This window comes from Aquila chrysaetos, chromosome 12 (genome assembly GCF_900496995.4).
Source record: "Aquila chrysaetos chrysaetos chromosome 12, bAquChr1.4, whole genome shotgun sequence".
Taxonomy (NCBI): domain Eukaryota; kingdom Metazoa; phylum Chordata; class Aves; order Accipitriformes; family Accipitridae; genus Aquila; species Aquila chrysaetos.
The window spans coordinates 6871588-6895672 of record NC_044015.1 but is presented as its reverse complement, the minus strand read 5'-3'; the positions used below and the strand labels follow the sequence as shown (position 1 = coordinate 6895672).

Here is a 24085-nt window from a genome sequence, read left to right as displayed (position 1 = left end):
AGACATAATTAAACTCCTGACTCTGGCTACAAGCATTGCATAATGAAATTAGCCCCCCGGTCCCAGGCTGTGAACTTCCTGCAGAGCAGGCGGGCGCACACTGCAGCCGCAGCCCTCCGAGGCTACAGCAGCAGTGCCAGCTCACATTTAAGGCCGTTCATCGGCCCTGCTCAAGGCTGGGCATCCTCTGAGCTCTCCACAAAAATCACTCCCCCAAACCGCTCAAGGCTTGCGGATGCCAGCACAAACTCGTGGGGTTCCCACAGGGAAGGAGCTCACTGCACCCGAATGGGGACAGCAAGCTCATGTGCTCAGACGAGCGTCCTATTTCCATCAAACTTAAGCATAGCGGGACTTCCATAGGGGTTTCTAAATTGCCACAGGTTCAACTGGAAGACAATATTCTCATTCCCAAATGAGAGCAGCCTGGCACAGGAGCGCACACATGCCAGGCAGCTCCTGGACCCTGTTGCTCAGTATCCCCAGCCACAGAGAGAACAAATTTGTGACTGCTTGTGAGCCCAGGAAGTCACTGGGAGAGGATGCCCCAGGGGAAAGATGATGTTAATTCAATGGGGAGGGTGCCTGTGTGTTGCCTGGGGATAGAAAAGGAGGAGGGAGGGGAGCTGCCCCCACGGGATCTGGGAACCACAGGAGAATCTGATAAGATTTCTGCTAGAAGGCAAATCACATCAACCAGCCTCCAGAGATTGTTTGTTTTCTCAGAAATCTTAGCATACAAGAACTGGAAAATAAATAGCAAGCCTAGAGAAACCCCAAAGTCTCTTTTTTTCCTCTTTTTTTTGGAATCCAGAAGAGGTGGCTGTGCAGGTCTTGCCTGCTTACTGGGCTAGGTGCTGCAAGGGATGCCTGCAAAGGGAGGACCAGGACTCATGCAGATGCAGGAAAAAGGACAGGCCTATAAGTCCTTCTTAAAAGTTTAAACTTAAAAACAGAATTGGAGCCTAGTTCTGCCCTGGCATGTCTGGAAGCCGTTGTGGGATAGTCCTCCTCCACTGTGCTCACCCCAGCCCTCTGCTCCATTCCTTCACGGGCCCAGCCGTGCAGGCAAGGGGCAGCATCTCTGCCCTGTAGTTTGGATGCACAGGTACCTTTATGGGACTAAACCAACACAGCAAAGTTGCCACTTGAAAAGAGCCAGAAGCAGATGGCGTCATGCACATATGTGCTTGCATTTTCCCCTTCCACCAGCAAAGGTGCTAAAAGCCTTGATCCCGCATGGAGGATGTTTACTGAATCCAATTTTGAAAGTTCGGTGCAACCCAGAGGGCCCGTACTTGCAAGGACACGGGCAGGAAGGGGAAGCTTTGCAATGTGAGGATGAAGCAGAAAAGAGCTCCTGCCAGCGGCACGCGAAGTAGTAGATAAAGCAGAAGAGCCATGGTGAAGTGCTCAGGCTGTTTTCAAGAGCCCGGGAGAAATCCACAGGGAACTACACTGGAGGGTGAGAAGTGTGAGGTGTGTTTGCAAACGGACAAAGCCATCAGCTGAAAAATTGAGTGTTTGCAACTAATTATTTTCAGTAACTGACCAGCTTTACGGATGGTTGAATAATATTTGTCAGATAAATTATTCATGATTTCTTTCCACTGATCAGCAAATCAATTAGCCACAAACCTCTCTTCAATTATTCATCCAGCTCCAGCAGGATAAGTGGGGAGATTTATGACATAGACAACCAACCAACGCATATTTCCAAACAGGGACCCTTAAAATCCTTAAACCTTGTTCTGAACTGGCTCAAATGACCCAGCGCTTTGATTCACAGTTAAACATTCTGAGCTCTTGTCCTGTATGCTGCCTGCTCTGTAACGTCTCCTGCCACCCAGCATACCTGGGAGGTAATGCAGCGTGGATCTGTGGGCATGGGGCACGGAGAGACACGGTCTCGGGAGGTTCAGCAGGGCTCACAAGTGATCTGGAAACACAGATGTGCTCCACGATGAAGAAATGGGTAGATATGGCCAAGTCAAATACAAGACCTGGTGTAGACGTAACTGGGTAAGAAGCCTGCGGTGTGCATGAGGTCAGGTGTGATGACATACAAATCTCTCCAGCTATAAATTCCACAGATACGGGCCTGTTGGAAAGCTGCGTTTCTGCAAATTAACCTCTACTGTTATTATTCACTGTAAAAGCCCTCTCACACCAAAATTAAGGAGTGTTGACAATATTAAGCTGCACAGTAAATGCAAGTAAGAGTTATTAGAGTAACAAATAGTCAAATTAGCATAAGAGCTGGCTTTGCCTCACTGGAGTAGCATCTTAGAGGTTGTGTAAGTGAAGCATAATTCAGCATAAGTGTGATAAGTGACCAGGACTGCACAGAGAGATCTCTAAATTGCCCTGCTTTGCAGGACTTCACATCCCAGCTATATTGGTGCTTCAACTCAGAAGTGAGGCCTTCCTGCCATACCTGGCATGGCCACAGGTCCCTCATAGCAATCTACAGTATTGCTCATTAATATGGTTGGAAATCAGGGTTGTGCCTGGCCTGCATAGATAAAGCGGGTCCAGATGTAGGAGGGCAGCTGCTGTATATGCCAGGCAAAGCTGCTTTTCCTGCAGCGATGTAGGAACAGGCGCAGGAATAGCAAGGCACTCCAGGGGAAAAGCATCACTTGCAGCTTTGATTGATCTGGTTAGTGGATTAAGCTCATATTCATATAAACACACTTGCTGCCTTAATCTGCTTCCATTCAGCTGCCTGAGAGGGCCCCCTTCCCACATAGTCCCATCCGTAACTGCAGAGGGTTCATTCATTTGGAGCAGCTCTGGCTGCAGGCGAGAGGCTGCGAAGGCACCCCTTCTGCTGATGCTCACAGCCTCCCCTGGGAATGCGTGCCCAGCCCGGCGTGGTGACCTGGTGCAGAGCAGCCTCCAGCCTTTACCTCGAGAAACTGTTGGCTCTGGGTTCGATAATTTTCCCGTAGTTAGCATCCCAGTGCAGAGGAACAGTAGCCACAGCGGGGAGCTGAGCCAGTCAGCCGTGTCAGGGGTAACTGCGGCTTAAGAGGCAGTAGGAGACTCTGGGCCAGCCAATTCTGCATCTCACAAGGGTCCCCCATTCATGCCACGAAGGGACGGTGATTTCCTTTGCAAACAGTGAAGGTGCAACTGGTCCTTCTTTGCAAAGCGCTGTGAGCCTGCGGGTAGGAGGGGGGCGAGCAGGGCTGCAGGCTGGAGTCCCTCTGCCCTTCACCTTTCAGTGCTGCATGGCCTCGGTGACGAAGACAGCTAACCAAGGAGCCAGTTCTCCTGGATCACTGGTTCTGCACCCCAGGAAACACTCCAACTGAGGCTGGATGTCTCAAACAGGACTCACCACGCTTCAGCCGCTGCTGTCAAAAGCCAAGCTCTGTGGAGTTAAGAGGTTTCTAGCGGCATCGGTTCCCATCCCTGTCACCCACATGCAAAGCCCACCTATTGCAGGGGTGCCTTCAGTGCCGTTGGGATCAGCGCGGCCACAGCAATGACCCCGCTGAAGCGTCGCACCTGTGGCTGGGCAGGGCTGGGAGAGGTAGGAAGGCACGGCAGGGGCAGGAGTGGGACTGGAAAATTGATACTGAGACAGGGCACGCGCCTGGCCTGCGCTCCCCACGGGGTGGTGTGGAACCTCTGCTACGGGGGGAGAGGCTGCGGGGTGGGGGAAAAGACCGGGCAGCCCCCTCCCCATTTTCCAGCAGAGCAGCCGAGCTGCCCCCGGGGCTTAAGGACAGCCCTGGGGGCTTTGGGACTCCTCACAGCTCCCCAGGATGGTGACAGGGAGTCCCGGGCCCTGGCACTGATGTCAGCTCCAGGGGTTGGGGCTGAGGAGTCCGGGGCTCTCGGACTGACCGCAGCCCCCAGGGATGGGGATGGAGGCGGGGGGATGGAGGCAGGGGTTCTGGACTCTGATGTCACTCTTCGGTCCCAGGGATGGGGCCAGGTGTCCCGAGGTCTGGGAGCAGTCCCAGCCCCCGGCGACACAGGCACGGCATCCCGGAGGACGGGTTGCTCTCGGATGCCGGGAACGGGGATGGGGATCCCCGGCCGCGGGATGGCGGTGGAGAAAACCCCAGCTCCCGGGAACGGGGGGCCCGGGGGACGGGGCTGCGGACAGGGGGGACGGGGCTCGGGGGGGGTCGCAGCCCCCCTCCCGCCGGCGGCGGCACGGAGCGGAGGGGGCGGTGGGGACGGCCCCCCTTCCCCGCCGCACCGGCGCGCCGCCCCGCCGCCCGCCCCCAGCGCGCCTCCCGCGGACGGCGGAGCGCGGCGCGGGGCCGCGGGGCCGGCGGCGGGCCGGCGAGCGGCGGCGGGGCGGCCCGCAGCCCCCGACGGCAGCGGCGGCGATGCGGCGAGACGGGGCGGCGGGCGGCCAGGCGGGGCGGCGGGCAGCGCGGCGGGGGCGGCGGGCGCCGCGGGGCTGAGCGGCGGGCGGCCGGGGCTCCGCGGCCCCGGGGCGGGTGGGGGGTGGGGGGGTGGTGGCGGTGGGGGGGTGTGCGTCCGTGCACCCGCCCGCCCGCCCGGCGCCGCACCCGGCACACGGATTTACGGCGCGGACTGCAGCCTCCGGAGCGGCTCCCGCAGGTAAGGCACCGCCGGCAGAACCGGGGGGTTCCTCGCCGCCCCCGCGGCGCGGCGCGGCTCCGAGCATCCTTTCTCCCGGTTGCGCCTCGCCGGGCTCCGGACGCGGCACAAGTTTCCCCCGTTGCGGTCCCACCGGACACCGTCTCCTCCCCCCCCGCCCCCCCCGACCCCGGCCGCCGCTCCGGTATCGGATGCTGCAGGGATGGGGCTGCCCCGGGCTGCGCTCCCCCCCGCCAGCCGCTCGCCCTCCCCTCCGCTCCCCGCTGTGCCCACGCACCCCCGAGCCCCCCCCCCCCCCGGCGGGGGGGCGGCATGGGCCGGGGTCCCGCTCGGGCAGCGCCGAGCACCGTCCGGACGCAGCGGAGGGGGGGGGCTGCGGCCAACGCGCCCCCCAGCAGGAGGGTGGGCGGCCGGGTGGCGAGGGGGGAGCAGGGCTGGCTGCTTGGGCTGATGCCGGAGAAGCCTCTGTTGCTTTTGGACCAAAGTTGGCTGCGGGCAACCTGCCCTCAGCCCCGGAGCCCCGGGGTGGGACCCGTGGGATCAGGGTGTCCCCGAGGGGCATGCCCAGAGCCTCCTGCTGCTCGGGGCGCTGGGCGCCTCGCCTCGGCGGGTGGCCATCCCGGTCTCAGGGATGCTCTCCGGCTAGGCCTCAGCCGGAGGATGCGAGAGCTGTGCTTGGTCTCCGTCCTCCCCAGGGAACGTGAACTCCCTCCAGCCCTCCTCGCAGCGGGGCTGTGTGCCGGGAGGCTCGCCTTGCGGGCAGGGATGCTCCCGGTCTCCACGCTGGAAACCTTTCTCCTTTGCGGTCGACCTCAGAAAGCGAGCGTGGGAGAGGTGGCTCAGCCCGGCGGTCACCGCACAACCCGGGATATGGGGAGAGAGGGGGTCGGCCCTCCCCTGGGGATGCTGAACGTGTTTTGAGTGGGACCTTTCCCTCTCCTACCCAGCTAGGAGAGGCACTGCCCACCCATGGGTCTGATGTGCACGGGAGGACATGGGTACTGCTGGGGGTCCTGCCTCGCTGGCGCTGTCGGGTGTGGATTTTACTCGAGGGGGGGAGCTTTCTTGCGCCTGGAAGATCCCCGTTTGCAGCCTTTTTCTCTTTTTTCCTGCACGGTGGCAGACCGTCACCATCCGTCGGGCAGATAGGCTGTGCAGCTGAGCTGTGACTTCCCATGGGCATGGGGTATTGATCCACGGCTCCACTGGAGCCTGTGCAGAAGTTGAGCTCAGCCCGGTGCGTCACCTGGGGAGCCTGATCCAATGCTTCTGAGCCGGAGGTCGGTCGGATCCAGAGTCCTTACTCTGGACGTGCCACTGTCATACTTCTCGTCAGGCAGCAGGGCAGCTGGCACAAGGGTTTAGGTGTCCCATGGTGGTTTATGCCAGGAATCTGAATGCCTCTTTAGCTGTGAGCTCCCTTCACCTGGGCCCACTATAATGCCCAGTCCCGGTACCATCCCCTCCACCTCTGCCAATCTTGCTGAGTCCCACGGGTAGCTCCTGGGTAGCTCCTTGATCTGCCCCCGCTGACGCTGTGCCAGGCTGCATTCAGGCTGTGGGATGTCCACCCGATGGCCGCACACTTGACTTCTCCCCTGGGTGAAGAGGGTGCCCTGGTTTCATCTGCAAGAATGGATGTGAGTGCAAGAGTCTGATCACTGCATGCAAAATACTCCTCCAGAAATCCCCTTCTCCTGAGCGTTGCCGATGTAAGATGAAATAAGCACAGATCCTGCAATTTTAGGGCTCTCTGCAGGTTTTGCTGCAACCAACAGTAGACCGGGCAGAATATAAAATGGGTTTTTCTCTGTTTCCCAATGCAAAGCTTTTGCCGTCAGAATGAAAACAGATGTTTGGCTGCCTTTTTAAGCCAGTTTTACAGAAAAGCACCTCTGGTTAAGACACTAGCAATACTAGGATCTCCAGTCCCATCCCGTTTACCTGCGTGGCTTCAAAGCCTGCCTGAGCATAAGTGTTCTTAAACTCCCCTGGACCTGGCAGAGCCAGGGCTGCTGCCAGAGAGGTATCCCCCTGCTCCCTTTAAAAAATAATAAGGGAAATAAATACAAAACACCGTGCAAATGCTGGAGGAGGGTTTCAGAGCGGTGAGCTGAGGAAGCAATGAGCTTGGCACAGCATCGCGGTTGGAGCTGTAGTCTGGAGCCAAGTCCCCGATGCCGTGTCCCCATGTCCCCGTCCGGCTCCCGGTGCCCTGCTGCGCACTGCAGGCACTCCGAGGAGCTCTTCAAAGGAAACCCAGTGGAGGATCTGGGCCCCAGCTCCTCTGCTGCCTTGCCATGAAAAGGCGGTGGCAGCAGCGGGATATCCCCCAGGAGCGCCATGTACACATACCGACCTGGGAGACAGCCCTGCTTATTCAGTTATATAGCACATAGATCCAGAGAGACGGTGTTTTCCTATGCCTGTTTTTCTGCTTTAACAAATTGATAGATTGCTGCTGATATTTTGCTATGGGCCACCTACAAGCACAGCCCCTGCGCTGTGGTGGAGCTCATCGTCTTGCTGGTTTTCTTGTAGGTGCTCAGGTCGTAACGCTGCCTGGGGGTGGTGGCAGGAGGGGGGGTACAGATCCTGCTGCAGACTCGGGGTGTCCCCTGTTTGTGCACAGGGGGACGGGAGCAAGCTTGAGCTGGCCCCAAGAGCCAAGGCAGGGCTCTGCTGAATCACAGCTACCTGGGTGCTCCTTCTGCCTTCGCAGGTTGCTGCTGGTGCTCTGACAAGTAGCTTAGTGTGTAAACGGGGATTTGTTCAAAACTTCTGGGAAGAGCAGCTGGCAATGGAATAGCTCTGTGGCAAAAATAAGTGTGTGTGTGTGTGTGTGTGTGTGTAACTCCAGTCTTAACGGGAAAGGGAAAACATCCAGAGTTACGGAACTAATGCAAATGGAGTTGGCTTTCATCTCTCCCTGCAGCATCCTTTGTGGAAGGCATTTGCATTTCCCCAAAGTCAGTTCCTCCCTACCTGTCCCTCAAGCAAATCCAGAGCTATAGAGCAGAGGAAAGCCTTTTTACAAGGTGAGGGGAGGCTCTCCAGATCTGGAGAGAGGTGAACTCACAATATTTGAGAAGCAAAGCTCGTATTTTAAGGTAGCAACTCTGGACACGGCAGAGTTGGGCTCCTTCCCAAGCCCAGACAGACTGCGCTGTGCCCCACTATTGAGCGGAGGGACAAGGACCATTCCCGAGCTCCCGCCAGGCCACCGCATGCGGGTGACCCATCCCGGAGGGGGACGGGGGGGGCTCACACACGCCTCTGACCTTGCCCCAGCACAACTCCGGGATGCCACCAGAACGTGGTCCTGCGAGCGGGCGCTCGGAGCGGTCCAGCATCACCCCGTTTAGATGGGCTGGGAGACCCCCGTGGCTCCCATCTAACAGCCACCTGCCCTGGGGTCCCCAGGTGTCCTTTTCCCCCCACCCCCTGTGGTGCGGGGGGCTGCTGGGGCTGGGGTCTGCAAACAGCTCCAGGGTGGACTGCTGCCATTTCGGAGGAAGCCTCCAGCTCAGCAGAGACACAAACAAAACAGGATTTCATGAGCACTCTAGCAATAGCTATTAGCTATGCTAAAAGGATTAACAGCTCTGCAGGACTCATCAAGTGTTTAAAACATAACTCAAGCATCAAAGGCGGCTCTTACAGGCTCACATTTTCACATCAAGTAACTCTGAAAATTCCTATCCAATTTAATTAAAACATCCACTAGGCTCGTTAAAAGCAAAAAAACAAAGGCCTTTTTTCCTTAAGCACCAAGCCATTTTGAAGAGAGGAGTTTACAGAAAAGTATGCAGACTTCTTTGTTAGAGAATCACCTTTGTGAAAGTCTCCTATCCCCAGACCACTGTGTCTGATTAATCTCAAGCTTTCCAAAAAAGAAATAAATATGAGGTTTTGTTGTTTTGGCTTTTGTTTTTTTTTTTTTTTTCCGTGGCTAGGGACCACAGAAGAAAGATGAAAAAGTGAGAAGAGCTTTGTAGAGAAAGTTAGATAAGAGGGTGGGGGAGTGTCAAAACCAGACCTATAATAGGAAACAAGCCACTGAAGTGCTGGTGAAAGTACCTTTCATCTTGAAGGCTCCAAAGTGCTGTGCGGTGCATGAATACACACAAGAGGTGGAAAATAATTGACAACAACCAGAGTCATGAGATGAAGTCACCACCTTTGCTGGCAGCAGACTCACCACGGGCAGGTCACCGACTCACTCGCCATCAGTCCCTGACTGCCTCTCTCCTTGCTGGATTTGTCACCGGTGTCGTGAGCTGGCTCAGCCCAGCTATTCTGGAAGACCCTAGGCCAAAGTTTTAGATGCCGCACTTGTGTGACACTTACATGAGGACGTGTGGTCCTGAGCTGGTGTGGCATGGCTGAGGTGTGACGGTGCTAATCAACTCCTTCCCAAGCCCCTTCCCTTGCATGCTTGGTCCCAGGCAGCATCACCATCATCTCCCGTAGGGTCGTGATTTAATTCTCCTTCCCTGTGATGTGCCCAGTCTCGGTGACGTTGGGTTGTCCCGAGGCTTCAGCATGTATCCTCTTTGACCACTCTTCGTCTGCCTCAGAGGCCTTTGTTATTTCAAGTGCCCTGGGGAGACTTAAAATACGTAGAGACGCTCCCTCTGTACAAGGTGTAACTGGGGTGGTGTCACTGGAGCTATGGGTGCAATAAACGCAATATTTTAAACTTAGTAAATGCTTTTTTGACATCCATAGAAGCCTTGGAAGATTTTAGAATTTCTTCCCATTATGCTAATTTTGTTGGTTTTGATCAATAATGAATTAGCATCTCCCAAAAAAGGATTAAATAGCTCCACTCTTTCCTCTTGTTCATGGGTGAGTTTGATTTCTTCCTCTTCACACTGTCCTATGTGGTCAGAGGGTGCCTGGACTGGCAGTGCTGAGAAATGCCATCAGGAGCAGAGCTGCTCCTACTGCATCTTCCCGAGAAGATTTGCAGCACACCTTGCCTCTTTCCTTCCCACTTGGCCATTTTCTCGAGGCAGATTGTAGGACGCGAGCAAACAGCCTCCTGCCCCTGGGGACCCTCTGGGCTGCCACTGGGGACCCGCCACGCTCTGGTGCCGGGGACAGCAAGCTGCTGTCATGCAGGGCTGGTGGATGAGAAGGTGTGCGAGCACAGACTTTATACCCATGCACTCAGTGCACAGTTGGGATGTGAAATGCAGGAATTAGGAGGTAGACAGGGTTTTTACATCAAGTGTTTATAGCACCTTCCTCACTTTGCGTCTAGACATAGCTATAAATGAGGGAGAGGGCTATTACCTAGGAATAAAACTACTGAAACCAGCCCTGGAGAGCTTGTCGCTGTATTTCCAAGGAACTGGGAGATTCCTTATGATTAATGTAACAATATCAAAGGCTATAAACTCACCACAGTTGGTTACTGAGTCAGGGGACACACTTACAATGTACCTGCCACTCGCAGCTTAGACTAAGCATTAACTATGGTCTCTCGCCAGCCCTTGGCCATTCCTAGGGCTGCTGCTTACTTACAGATCATGGGTTCAGTTCAACTGACTCCACCAACAGCAATGGCGTAATAAAACAGCCCAGCGATCACCGAGGTATAATTTCTCATTGCAGCGTGGACCAGCGGTGGTATGGAGGAGAGGAGAGGCCGTGAGCGGAGCCTGGACCGTGTAGCTCACTGGGAAACTCTGCCTTCACGCCTGCTAACTTCAAGCAGGGAAAGCAGGAGCACATGGGTGGACAGCCTGTGCCACCGCGGACCGCTCCGAGGGGGGCCGTCTGTGTGTGCGGGGGAGCGTGGCAGGGGGCTTCCAGCGCCTGCGTGGATGGGAAACGCCTGGGATCTGAACCCAGAAACCCATCCCAGGCCTGACTTGCAAGATCAAGCCCAGTAAACAGTGGTGGGAGAAGTTAGACTGCAGGGATCTCATTTTTTTGGATGCAAATTCTTTCCTCTGATCTCTGCTTCTACCATGTCCAGCTCAGCGGGGTCTCAGTCTCTGCCTAAGGCTTTGCAATACTGTTACAGCATCAGCAAAAGTAATAAAGAAGAGGGTGGACTCCCTGGTAGAATACCATGAAGCAAACCGCTGACGTGCTCTTGACAGTGTCCACAGAGAGAGCACAAAGACTTATTTTTTCAGCTAAGAGGAACCTACCTATACTAGGTCTGAATGATGGAGTGGAGTGGCGGAGGATGTCTCTTTGGAGCCCTCGGTTGAGGGGCTGTCATTAGAGGGCAAAAAAGGGGATGGAAAGGGTCACATGGCGGTTGGGACCTGTTGGGACCTGCTAGCCCACGGCTGACCTGCCTTCCGAGGGAGGAAGGATGGGAAGGAGCAGCAGCGCGAGCGGTTGGTGCAGGAGGCAGCAGGTGGGGAATTTGGGTCAGCACTTTTGTGTCTGCAGGAGATGCTCCCCAAGTTAGGTTTCCTCCCCCAGGTCAGGTTTCCTCCCCAGATTATGTGCCATGTCCAGGCTTTGTCCTTCCCGGGAGTTTTCTTGTGCCACGTAGGAGGCGCTTGGGTAAAATGGGCCTCCTATGTACCTAAGATCTATGAAAAGCTGCTCTCATTTGACTCCATAAAGAATGCCGTTGGGAATACAGCACACTTCTTGGATGTGAGTAAATATTTGCCTTGAATGAAGTCGCTGATAATGGGAGATAAGTTATCAACAGCTGTTTAACCTAATATTACTCCCATACAAGATAACACTGAGCTTTTGCAAGAGGTTAATAACTAGATGCAGAATCCATCACTGCATACAAAGACACCTGACAAACTGCAGCCTTAATTTTTCCCCTGGAGCTTTATTACAGCTGAAGGAGCACGCAGCAGGGAAATGTGCTGATGGGTCAGGCCCGGCTCCGGCAGCAGCCGAAGGCGATACTCTTGAGCACGCGGCTCTGTGCAGTGATCAGGGGGACGAGCGTGTTTCCCTGCAGGTCTAGCTCCTCCAGATCAGAGCGGCTGGGATGGCATCATTATACGGTTCTATCAGCGGAGCTTTTGCTGCTGCTAATCAGGCTTGAATCCCTGTGCTGGGCAATGCCTGCATTGCACATCCGAGCACAGTGACCACAGAGCAAAAAGTGAAGGAAGGTAGGTTATACCTGGCATTAATACAGATATTTGGGAGGCAGTGTCAAAACGCAAAGTGTGCGTAAGTTGCAGATCACAGGATTCCCACGAAAAGGAATGCAGCTGATCCTATACAAGATTTTAGCCCACAGTTGCGAGTATATTTTCCACATCGTCTTAGATGGCTACTGGTATCTGGTATGTCTGTTACAGCCTGCTCTTGGACCTGTAATTCCACAGGGTTTTTAGAAAGAAGAGGTTGGCAAGGGCCAGCAGCACTCAGGGAGATTGGAAAGGCTCTGCTAGCGAGCAGCGCTTGGCTCTGCAGCCAGCCGCACACACCGGACTTCTCCGCAGAAGGGCTTCTCCCCCGGCATTACCCAAAGCGTAGAGCCGAGGCAGAGGAGATGTCTCCAACCACCTCCCCACCGCCACGATGTAGGACTACACCGGCTAGTTTAATTACGTTCCTCTCACTTGATCCCGGCCACGGATGCTGTAGCCTTTCGGCGTTCAGCTTCACAAGTCAGAGCCGTCAGCTAAGGGAAGGGCTGGAGTGGGATGTGGCGGGAGCGGACCACCGCCTGGCCTCCTCTGCCTGCGGGAGCCATGGGGCTCCTCGGTACTTTCCCTGAGCACCAGGCAGACACGAGGTCATCGGTGTTAATGCCCGGCTGGGACGTGCCTTGGATGTCTCCAAAGACACTGATCAGCTCGACCGAGCCCTCGGTGGAGGCTCCTGGCTCCCAGCCCCTGCTTTATCCAGCAGACCACACTGCTGCTTAACAAAGCTGGCTGCAGATGCTAGGATGGCAGCTGCAGTCCTATTGATCCCTGTGGGGATGATGAGCCCAAATGAAGACCCTTGGGAAATCAGCACAGAATATAAAAATCTGGCTGCAAAGCAGAGGTTCGGACTGTGACAGCTCTGCAGATAAACCTGTGTGAGAGCCCAGCTGTGCAGAGCATCCACAGAGAGCCTGCTTTGAACGTTAGTTTGATGCTCAAGGTACATAAGGAAATCTTCATCCCTTCCCATGAGCCCATCACACCTTTCCCTTCTCCCAGAGGAAGCATCTGGAAGCGGATCCAGCTGCCTGCACCCATGGAGGGGACAAGTCTTTGGTTCCCCTGGGGCCAAGTGATTCTTCCTCTGGTTGTGAGGCTGGAGGGAGCAAACAGACGAGCACCTTGGAAACATGCTCTCTCCAAACCTCCCGCGGTCTCAGGGCTGGGAGGGTCAGAGAAACACTGTGGCCCGCAAAATGAAAGAAGTCTCTCCATTTCCTACCGCTGCAACAGCTGCTGCACAAGTAGATGGGGACACGTGCGTTCGCGGGCCATGCTGCATTCCTGGCATTTAAATCTTGTCTAGTGAAATAGCTGGGCGTAGGGGCTGTGTGCACCTGAAAGCACTTTGGCCTTGCTCAGGTGAGTAGTAGAAAGCTGCTGCACTACCCAGCTTGTTGGAAGCTCCGGGTAGTTGCTTTCAGGCTAGCCCTATTACATAGTTTATAGCGTTACCTGCTTAGGCAAGCACATGTCTGGGGTCTTGCTAGTAACTCCAGTTAAGCAAGCTGCTATTATTAATCCTTGTATGTGGCTGCTTTTTCCTAACTCAAGCATTTCAGCTGAACTTTTCCCGCCCGTGCTGTTTGCAAACCACACAGTGTGCGAGCGTGCCCTCGCCCTTCCCACACACCAGACCGAGCAAGACAGCAAACAAATGGCAGGTCCCTGGTTGTCCTTAGCAATTAGCAGATAGCTCAGGCTGCCGGCTGCCGCTGCCCTGGGATGGCTTTTCTGTTCCCTGCGGATTCATTTCTGCAACAGCAGCAGGGCCGGGCGATTTAGGTTAGCTTTTCTATAGCCACCCCCTGCCCTTGTACGTCATTTATATTGTGAGGTTAAAGTGTAGTCTGATAGAAACTTTATTATTAAAGATCCTGAGTTCTTGCGTTATTAAAGTTAGGACAGCCTGGGTTGACCCCTGTGGACTTGTATGCCTGCATTTAAAAAGCACAAGAAATTCCTGTAGATCTACTGGCAGCACGTAAGCGATTTCCTCGTGTTAAGGCTGGGCAAGTTCTGCATCCAAGCAACTGCTCCCTGCTGCGGACTTGCGATTCTCTTCCAGAGCTGTTTACAGTTTACCTCTGCGAGCAAGATCCTGGCTGGCAACGGCTTCCCCGGTTTTCTGCATTTCCAGGAGAACCTGCTGCATAGTGGTTCTGCCGATCAACACCTCTCCTTGTCCCGCACAGGCTGCCTGCCGGCACTTCGGCTTCCCAATCTGCTGGTACCGCACACCAGTGGTGCTAACGAAACTTTCATTGCTGCTACGCATCCTTTCCTGGGCAGCTTCCACAGAATTAATTTACCTGTGGAGCCACTGGCTCCTAGTTTAAAGCTTTCTTTTAATCCCTTTGCAAAATATCCAGCTTCTGGGTTGCTCTTGTTTGAATTCCCTTGAGGTATCTTAAATTTTGGTGAGCGTGACTGCTGGTTTTCAGTGTTTGGCACAGCAGTGAGCCACCTAGGGCTTCCTTCCACGCCTCCCCATCCCTTCTGCAGTTACAGGAATATAATCACTGGTTTATTCAGTTCTTATTTCCCCAATAGAAATCAATCTCATGTTTTCTTTGCTTTCTCCTCTGATTCTGCAGCTTTTCCGATCTTCCCATGTTTTCGGCAGCTACACAACTCGTCCCACCTAATAGCCAGCACAATTTTTCACCTCACGTAACATCATGTGCCCTTAGACTTTGGGCAGAGCTTGTGCCTCCCTGGCTTGGGGTGGAGGTTATGGTGGGGCTTAATCACCTCTTAATTAATTCTGTCCTCCTGTGTAACCAGGCTTTGGCAGTGAAGCCTCGCTGTCCCACGCGGATCTTGCCTCAAATTCACGGGAAGAGAGGAGCGTTGCTTTGAACTCCCTCTTCGCACCCAAGTCTAGCAGAAGGAGTAGAGGAAATTTATAGTTGCAAAAGAACTTTGCAAAGTTGTGCTGTGCTCGATTTCCTTGGCAAAGGCAAAATAAAACCATCCAGGGAAGAAGGAAAAAAGAGTAGAGGAAAATGCAGCAGACATCAAAGGAGAAAATGCTGAAGGAAAGGGGAGAACTGACACCCTGAATGTGAATTTGGGGGGAATTTATAAACCTGAATTCAAATAATCATAGAGCTCAGGTAGTTAAGGTCACGTTATTGGGACTCATTACTCTTCATTAACCTTCCAGCCACCCAAGTTCAGGTGTCAGCTCAACATCAAACTGCAGCAGATCAAAACTTTCTCAGTCTGAAAAATTGCTGGAAAATTGGGTTTTCAAGTGACTGAATGTGATTTTGTGAGGCACCTGCCATCCTCAATATTGTTAAATCATCCAAGATCAAAAATCTGAAAATGGATATTTGGGCCTGAAATCCAGTACTGGGCTGCAGCCGAGAAGAGCTGAGAAAATGCTGTTGCATTTATTTGTAAGTAAGTGAGGCATCTGTATTTTTCCCCACGTGCTATGGGGCCTTTCTTCCCCCCACCTCCCCAAAGAGGTGGGGCAGGATCCAGGCACTGTCTTGCCTGGAGAGCAAGACAGAAAGCAACTTTGATTATTTCCACAGTGAATAACCTTGTTTTTCAGCTGTCTCTGCTGGGGATGCTCTCCCGTGGCTTGGCGGCACAGGAATGTGCAGGGACAGAGTAAGAAAGACACCATCGAGCTGGGAAGGACGGCCGGCTCAAGCAACTCTGGGATTAGGGATGTCCATCGCGGCCGTTTATTTGGTTGGGAGAAAAAGTGGAAGCAGGTCTGGGGACTGAAAGAGGCTTTCCCAGAATAACTACGACTTACCAGAGGCTGAGAGAGACACGCCGTGCAAGCCCCGGGTCTGCTGTTTTATTTCTGCCTCGCCCCTCTGGAATATAATAGGAATTACTGCTGGAATGACAGAGGTATCAGATGAAAACTGCCGAGTGAGATGATAGTTATGGTGGATGCCATGTGAGGAGTGCCCGTCTTGGAAGATGCGGTGGAAGCCCGGGTGAGCAGCCCGGCTGCAGGCAAAGTGACTTGAGTTCGGATCAGCAGCGGGTGCTGATGCCACCAAGGCACCCCTGATCAAGGGCTTTCGGTTCCACAGTGGCCTCCTGCAAAATTTGTAGCCATTGTACAGCCCGGAGTGGCTGATCACACTTTTGCATTACGTTCACAGCAGAGCGACCTGCTCAGATCGAGTCATAGCCAAAACGTATGCAGTCAGGCACGCAATGTTCTTGTAGACATCCCAGAAGCTCGGTGGGACCCTGTCACTGAATGCTTGCCCGACGCACGCAGCAGAGGGAGTTGAGGGTCCCTCCTAAAACTTGCAGCCTGGCGTTGTGCGGCTGCTCAACGCCGAACGGGGCGAGCCCTGCCAGTCTCCTGCGGCGTGGGGGTCCGTTAGTGGCTGTTGCTGTAAAGATCATAGGGGACCCTGCAGTGGTATCGGCAAGTACAAATGCAAAATCCCACCAGTAGGTTCTACTGGTCTTCTGCATCACGTTATCTGGTTTAATATAAAGCGTCTGCAAGCCGTCGCTGGGCATGAATTCATTGTCAGCCAGCTGTCAAGCTTAATTGGGTTGTCCTGTAAAATATCTTGCATATAAGTAAATCAAAAAGAGTGGGGCCCATAAAAGGGGCCAGCGTGTGGCACATTCATGTTATTTATAGGCTCCTCTGTGGTGCTCATCACCGTGGCAGCTATGAAGGTCGATGCTGACACTTGTAAGGAAATGCCACATGTTTTAAAAAAGCCACGTGTGTGAAATAAAGCAGGGCTTACGCATTCCGGTGGAGCTGGGAGGCAAGGGTGCGGTGTCCTGCGGGGACCCCCCCAGCCCCACAACAGCAGGGTGGGTGGGGAAGGGGACATGGCAGGCGATAGCGGGTCTGTGGGCTGAGGCCTTCTGGGGTTGTAGAGCCCACAGCCCCGGTGCCTGGGTGCTGCATCCTGCCATCTCCTTGGAAAAGTTGGGAATAAAACCCGACTCCCGTTCTCTGTGTCCTCTGCTCCGGGGCTGGCCCAAAGCTCCATCCTTCCTTCTTCCAGCCGGAGTTCATTCGTCGCCAGTTTATCCTCATCTGTTCTTGTGACAGCACTGTCCTTTGGCTTAAATAGCTCTACTGCCTCGCTGGTGCTTAGGGCCCCGCTGCGTTTGGCGGCGCTGACCCTGTCTTGCCAGGCTGGTGAGCAGGGCTCACGCAGGGTGTGCTGCCCACGCGGCACGGCGGGACGCGGCGTGGCATGGCCCAGCACGGTGGCTCAGCAACCCCCGCCGGCATCACTCCTGGGCTGGCTGGGGCTGCCAACAGCCCCTGCTGAAGTTGAGGCCCAAGGGTGCAAAAGTACCCATGTGGAGGAGGCTGGAGATCCCTTCGTCCGGTTTCGTCTCTTCAGGTTGAAGCCCTCGTTTACCAGCCTGTTTTTCATACCTTTCTGTTTATACTGAAGCCAGTGCTGATGGCTCACTCCAAGCTTACTTTCTGCAGCTGGCTTTTTTATAATGTTCTTTCTACTTAAAAAGCGAACAAAAGCAGCATCTCCTCGTGTCAGTTCTGTAATTGGCAGGTTAAAAGCCTGCTCCAGCCACATCCAAGCAGAATCAGTTTGAGCATCTGCGCTTCAGTCTCTGCCTGGAAAGCAGCCTCTTGCAAAACGATACCAGTCCCAGCAGTGTCGCTGCCTCCAGCAGCATTGCTCCAAAATGACTCCCAGGGAGATGAATAGCAAAACCCTTAACGTGGTCTTTTTATTCCAAAACTACCTGGTCTCTCAGCTGGCGCCAGTGATCCTAATTCCTCCATATACCTGGTCAGGCTCTTTCTCTCAGTGGATACATCTCCATCTTCTTGCTTGCATCAAGCTGTTTCTTTCCCTCAGGGTGTCACAGCTCAGCCTTGACCCTAGAAACCCAGGACTTTTAAACCGGTCCTTTATGGATCTCTCTCTCCCTGTGAGAAAACCTTTCTATAAACCGAAATATTCCTTCTCCTTAGCTAGCTGTGGGTTTTCCATCTTTTGTCAGGGTTTTTTTCTGTAAGGACTAGCAGAGGTCTCTTGAAGAGGGCTGTTTCTCAGTAGCTTCCCTGGTGCACGCAGTGCCTTTCCCATCATCCTTGCTCCTCTGCGGCAGAAATCAAACCGTGCCCATTTTCCTCTCCGGGGGGGATAAGCGGGTACTTCTTCCCCTCGTGTTCATGTCTCCTCTCCTCACTCTCCATGGGCAGCCTTAGTTCCCTGGCTCCTGTTGGTGATGGACCTTTTGTTTCCATGGAATAAATGCCATATCCCCATGATGGCCACCTATGGGCTCGGGTAACTGCTCCTGGCCCTGCACCTGAGCCGCAGCAAGAACATGTTCCTCACTGTGTCAGGAAAGCTCCAGGGGACATAAAAGTCATTATTAAAATCACTATTTCTGCCTGTTGATGGTAACCATATTTCTATTCCTGCAGGAGCATGGGGGTTCACACGTATATGTTTGTAAGCGTTCAATTTATGCTTTCTTAGTAACAGTAAAGTGCCTTTGCCAAAGGCATTTGGTTAAAGAGTTGAAGTAAATAAACACACTGGGAATTTTTTCTGGGGAAAGGGAAGTCACTGCTCCACTCACTCTTACTGCCCTGTCCCCTACTGCTAGTCCCATGGACACGATGGGTCCTGCTCTTAGAAATGAGTCCACGTGGGTAATGAATGTTAGGCAGTTGGTGCAATGCTTTCTCTGGCTCCTACAACTCCATTCAAGAGCTCTTCTTGCAGAGCAAATACATCGGGACTCTTTTTGCTCTAAGACTTATATGCTTATTAAGCTTTCTGCAGTGGAAAAAAGATTGCAAGGCAATTCAGCTTGCTAGGTAGGTCATGAATCCATGTATATGTTATGAATGGCAACGATATGCATGTGCCCTGGGCTTTACCCAATCATATCAAGCAGTAATACAAGTCAGGATGAAAATAAATCTTAATACCAACTGCCCTACATGAAGCAAATAGTTATTTTACATAAAACCAAATTTTAGAATGTCAAGACTGTAGCCGATCCACTTTGTCTCACCATGACTTAGCATAATGATATGCATACAGATATATAAACAGATATATTTGTAAACACACTCTTTTTTTTCTCCATTTCTTTTGCTGAATGTAAGTGCCCCAAGAGCCAGCACTTGCTCTCTCGGTGAGGAATCTCTCTGCACGCTAGCAATCCTTCTCTTCCTCGCCTGGGCACAAGGAAGGCAGCATGGGCGCCCATCCCTGCCACGTTAACGCGCAGTTAGCGTTATTTCTTTGGGCAGCAGCAGCTGGGAAATGGCAAAGCATGGCTTTAACGCCGACTTCCAGCGTCGCTGGGATCAATGTGCCGCCCTGGGTAAAACGAAACGCTGACGGGCGTCAGGCCCTGGGGATGCTGGCAGGGGATGCTGCCTGCAGCCCTGCCTCCCTCGCCTGCCGCAGCTGGCCCCCGTTGTAGTGATCTCAGCTCTGGCAAAACAGCAGCGTCAAAATGCGCTGTAGCATGGGATTAAATGGTTTGCATGCCCTTTGTCTGATACCCACGGGGAGCGTTAGGGAGAATGCCAGAGGTTTCGAGGGAATGCCCCGAGGGAGTCAGGATGTGCTCAGGTTTTCAAGTGCTCTGGAAAAAGTAGCAGAGAGCTTTGCTTTTCAGCAAAAAAAAGTACTTTTCAGCATTACGCTTTCCTGCGTCCTCCCTGTACTGAGTGCCCGAGTTCATTTATGCAGCTGTGTTAACTTTCACTTCACCTTTCAGTGGCGTTTCCTCCCCCTGCACACTTTTTCCTATGCACAGCCCAGTCTCCTCCATCGGGGAGGCGGGGGTGCGGGGCTGGCGACCCTTACGGTTGCATTAAGAGCCCTGCGGTCCTCCCCGCCTGGGACGGCGGCAGGCTGTCGTGTGGCTGCAGGAGGTTTTTGGCTTGCCTTGGAAGCCAGCGTGAAGAGTCTAGCGCTGGTGGCTGGAGAACAAGGCTCTACGCGTGAGCCAAGCGAGTCTTGCAGGCTCAGGAGCCAGAAAGCAAAGCGAAAGGCATGGCTTCGGATTCCCTTTTAAGGTGTTGCCGTGATCGTGAAGCCACTCATGAAAAATCTGTCGTGGGAGGCCCAGATGCTTGGGACTGGCTCCCGGTGCTTGTGTGAGGCCACACGTCGTGGTGCAGAGCAGCTCTGAAGAAGCAAACGCCCACGCAAACGTGTAGGGGTGTGCGGATCCCCAGAAGCTGCGGGGAAGGGGCTGTGCTGGGGTGCTGCTCCCCCGGTGAATGGGGTAAGGTCTGCCAGAGCCACCCCGAAAGGAACAGAGAGGTGCTGCCGCCCTGGGAAGGTGCAGTCCTACCTCTTTGCTGGAGGAGCAGAGCAGGTACAGGAGATGAAATGACCTGCTCCTCACTGCATACTAAAAGAAAATGGTGTTTCCTGGCAGCATTACAGATATGACATCTTGATCCATTGAAACGGTCTCAAAATTGAAATCAGAGGGAAAGTGATCAAAGCCCCCGGTGCGGGGAGAGGTTCTCCTCCTCCCTGCTGGCTTCTCCCGGGGTGGGCGAGCCCCCGTACCCCGCAGCGGGGTGGATGTGGACGGGGATACCCACCACAGCATCAGTTTGTGGGGAGGTTTGACTGCGCGATGCATCGCTGAGCCCATCGCTTCTGGCTCAGCCTGAGCAGGTCTGGAAGGAGAAACTGATTGTGATTTAAAGATGTCAGAATCAGGAAATCCATCATGTCCCTCGCTAATCTGCTGCTGTGATTAATTACCCTCACCATTAACTGCCCGTTACAAATATACACCTTATTTCCAACCTAAATTAGTCCCTGGGCATGGCTGCGCCGCGCGATGATGCTTGGAGGAGCATGCAGGGGCTGAGCGGCAGTGGGGCAGCACGGGCTGCAGGCACAGACACCCACTGCCACGTGTCTGCGGCCGCTGCCAGCACCCACGGGCCAGGAACAAGGGGGAGGGAGTCCCCATGACGGACACCCCCAGAGCGGCTCTGCGGACCCCCGCCGAAGGGCTCGGGGACATTGCAGGGGTGGTGGGGTCTGCGGAGGGAGCAGGAGGGGGACGAGGGACGGTACCCTGCCCCAGCCCCTCACGGGAGCATCCTGAGGACCCGCTCGCAGAGCAGTACATCACATACCGGTCCCCTTCCCACGCAGAAGGATCTTCCAGCAAATGCGCAGGAAGAGTCTTGCTCTGGCTCCGAACTAAATTGTGCAGTAAATTAAGCCTGATGTGCATGAAATTTCCTCCGCATGTACATTCCAGGGTGAACCTGGGAACAGGTTTTATCCAAATACTCCTGTCTTTTGTCTTTAATTTAAAAAGTTAGAATCTCCTGTAATTGCTTCTTTGCTCATGGAGAATTGGGGAATACTAAGAAACCCTCCAGTGGCTAATTGAATGCCTTATAAATGTTCTGACTGTAAGCAAAGTTCTCTGTCTTACATTATAAAGATATTTAGGTCCAATTCTGTGCTAGGGTGATAATTTTATGAGGGATTTTCATATCTTTTGGACGCAATATGGGATGGATCATTACCTTTTTTTACACTTAATTGCTTTTATCATCCAGAAATATTCAGCGTTTAATGATAATAAAGCACTTCTGCGAAGGAGGCCAAACACCATATACATTATTGCCTCATGGTGCTACAGTGCACAGCTCCTCAGTACTGCATTTCTGTGTGTCATCCTCCCCCCTTGGCAGAGGGGGATGCTGTGGCCAGGGGAGCAGCAGCTCACCCCAAATCACCCTTTGGCCAGGAGCGTAGAGCACTTTGGTTTCCAGAGGCACAGGCCAGAGCTCCTCAAAACTGGGAAATTTTCTCGGTTTCCCTAGCATCCATATTTCCTGGCTTCCCAGTGCCTTCCCCGTGGCAGCCAGCGCACGGAGGATGCTTCTGCAGGAGCTGGGGATGAGGTGGCCAAGCTTCCCTGTGTGGGCACTGCTGCATCCCGCTGCCGGGCTCAAAGAGGGGATCAGGAGCGGTCTGCCTTGCTCCAGCCCGTGGCAGGCACAGAGTTTCTCTTGAATCAGCCGCATTGCCGTGAGCGAAGGAAATTTGCTGCTCTTCGGGCAGCCGGGTTGCCTGCCGGGCTGGGCTGGCACGTCTCTGCCAGCTTTGCTCCTCGGAGGCAGGGATTCAAACTCAGGCAGAGAAGTTTGCTTACTGTGTTGCCCATAGCTTTCCAAGAATGCATTTTCTGATGACCTTCTACAGCTTTTAATTAAAAGCACTCGCATCATTTATTAATTATTTATTAACTCTTTATAGATGCTACAGGCTCATCACAGACATCAGTGGAGTCCTACTGATGCTTATAAGCTCATCAGCAGACACTGTAATTGATGGCTATAAGCAATCTGCTGACCTGTTGGGCCCTGCAACAATTGATTAACTATTCATTAAAACATCTAGAAATCATTTATGAACCTTTTATAAACTATTTATAAGTGAGCAGGGACAGATTTATTCATTACTGTTCATGGGCTTACAGTGGAGGGACAGAAGGAGCCCTGAGCTGAGACTCCAGCAGCCCAGCTCCAGGCAGCAGTACATCCACGGGAAAAATGCCCAATGTCACAGGAAAGCCTTCATCGCTCCACCCATTTTCCCAAATTACACTGGCTTCCTGCAGGCCCAGGGGGGTCAAGTTCCCTGATGGACGTGGGTCGTTCTCCCAAGGATCAGAAATGACACAGAATGGAGAATTTTCTGCTATTTTGCAGAGTCAGGTAGTTTAGCTAAGTAGGGGCTGGCGAGAATCCAGTAGCAGCTCTTTAATACAGTGTTGGGCTAAACTTAGAGGAGAGGATGAGCAGGCTTGTGTGTTGCTTTGCTTCTAGCGGGATAGGATTAAATTACCCATCCCATTTGCCTTTGTATTGGTATGCAGGGGTATAGAGAGCCAAAGGCACAGCTGCCAGCAAAACCCCGTCGGCTGCTGGGCGTTCTCAGGTGGTGAGCTGATTCCTGGTTAAATTGGGGACGGAGTGCGAGGCTCACGTTCAGGGCTCGCATCCGAATGTGACCCAAGCATGGATTGTTTAGGTTTTTGGTTGGTTTTTTTTTTTTTTTTCCCAACTGGATGAATTTCCAAATGAATAATGAAAAAAACCAAGTCTGTTTTCTATTACTTTCAGCGCACTAGGGGAATGGGAGGTGGGGTGGCCTTGCTCAGCTTAGACTTCATGAATCTTTTCCATGTTCCTGATATGTAGCATTTGTACCAAAAAAACGGAGACTTTCCCCGGTGAGCACTGCCCAAAACAAATAATGCTGTTTCTTACTGCAGAGTCCCAAAACACTTACTGTCACTCTGGGTTATCTCCAGCCCACGGAAATGTGTATCGCTTGACACCGAGGAGCCTCCTTGTCTCTGGGAGCTCACCATCACCGAACAGAAGTTGCAGATATAAACTCCCCATGTGTTGACAGAAGAAATGACACCTGTAATGGGATCTTAGCATCTACTATCACTTCTAACAGTCCATCTATAATCTCGCCTGCAGCGGATGCTGTCTAGCAAGACACAGGGATAAGTGATGACTTCCTAGGAGCTGGTGTTCGGTGTAGCATGTCTGTCAGCTAGCAGAAAGGGGACAGATGTGCCCTCTGTTTGTTGTAAGATATTAATTCCTTCCTTCCTCCTTACCTGCATTGTTTTCTTACTGAAGATGCTCAGCCAACTGCTGTGGGCCAAACCGTGTATGAACTGGAGGGATGACTCCTTGCTCAGCAGAGAAGGGGATCCTAGCATTAGCGGCAATCTGACAGTGGCAGAGTTGTATGGTGATAAATGGTTAGTTGTGTTTCAAGACCTTGTCTAAATTTACAGAAGGGGTATATTTATGCACATGTAATTCATTCAAAGGGAAGCTGTGTATAGTTATTATTTAGTTATAAACTGGACTAATTCAGGATTTGCACTGGGTGTGTCCTAATCAGTTTAAAGCTGTCCTGAGGTCAAATTAGTGCAAGCCTGAATCTAGCTGTGTCTCCCAGTCCTGCCATTGCTCAGGGCCAGAGGCTTATAGGGTATCCTGTAGGATGCAGCTCACACAAACATCATGCAGAATGGCACTTGTATTTCAGCTCAGAGGAAAGAAAAGCCAGCTCTCCACAGTCTCTCCTACAAGTACACTTGAGCTATTTTGGAGTACGGCACAAAGAAATTGGCTTTCAATGGGAAGGAAACACAAAGATGCACCCAAAAAGCCATAGATGGCTCAGTATTCACGTAAGAACACTCAAATCAGCATGCTCCTCATCCAGCTCAGTCCCAGGACCAGGGGAGGTTTGGAGGGTCAGGGGACCCACCACCCCACCCAGGAACCGGGG

The 24085-nt window shown here is 53.1% G+C and overlaps 1 protein-coding gene across 2 annotated transcripts in view; it reads left to right on the top strand.

Annotated features, from left to right (window-relative positions):
* The first annotated feature begins 4507 nt into the window (after positions 1–4507).
* LOC115349480 (transmembrane protein 121) overlaps positions 4508–24085 on the top strand; it is a 37505-nt gene continuing 17927 nt past the window's right edge. The window contains exons 1-2 of one of the 2 annotated variants that reach the window (XM_030033834.1): positions 4508–4590; positions 23040–23368. The gene's annotated coding sequence lies outside the window, so the exon portion shown is untranslated. The remainder of the gene's footprint in view (positions 4591–23039; positions 23369–24085) is intronic. The other variant, XM_030033833.1, reaches the window with a different exon arrangement.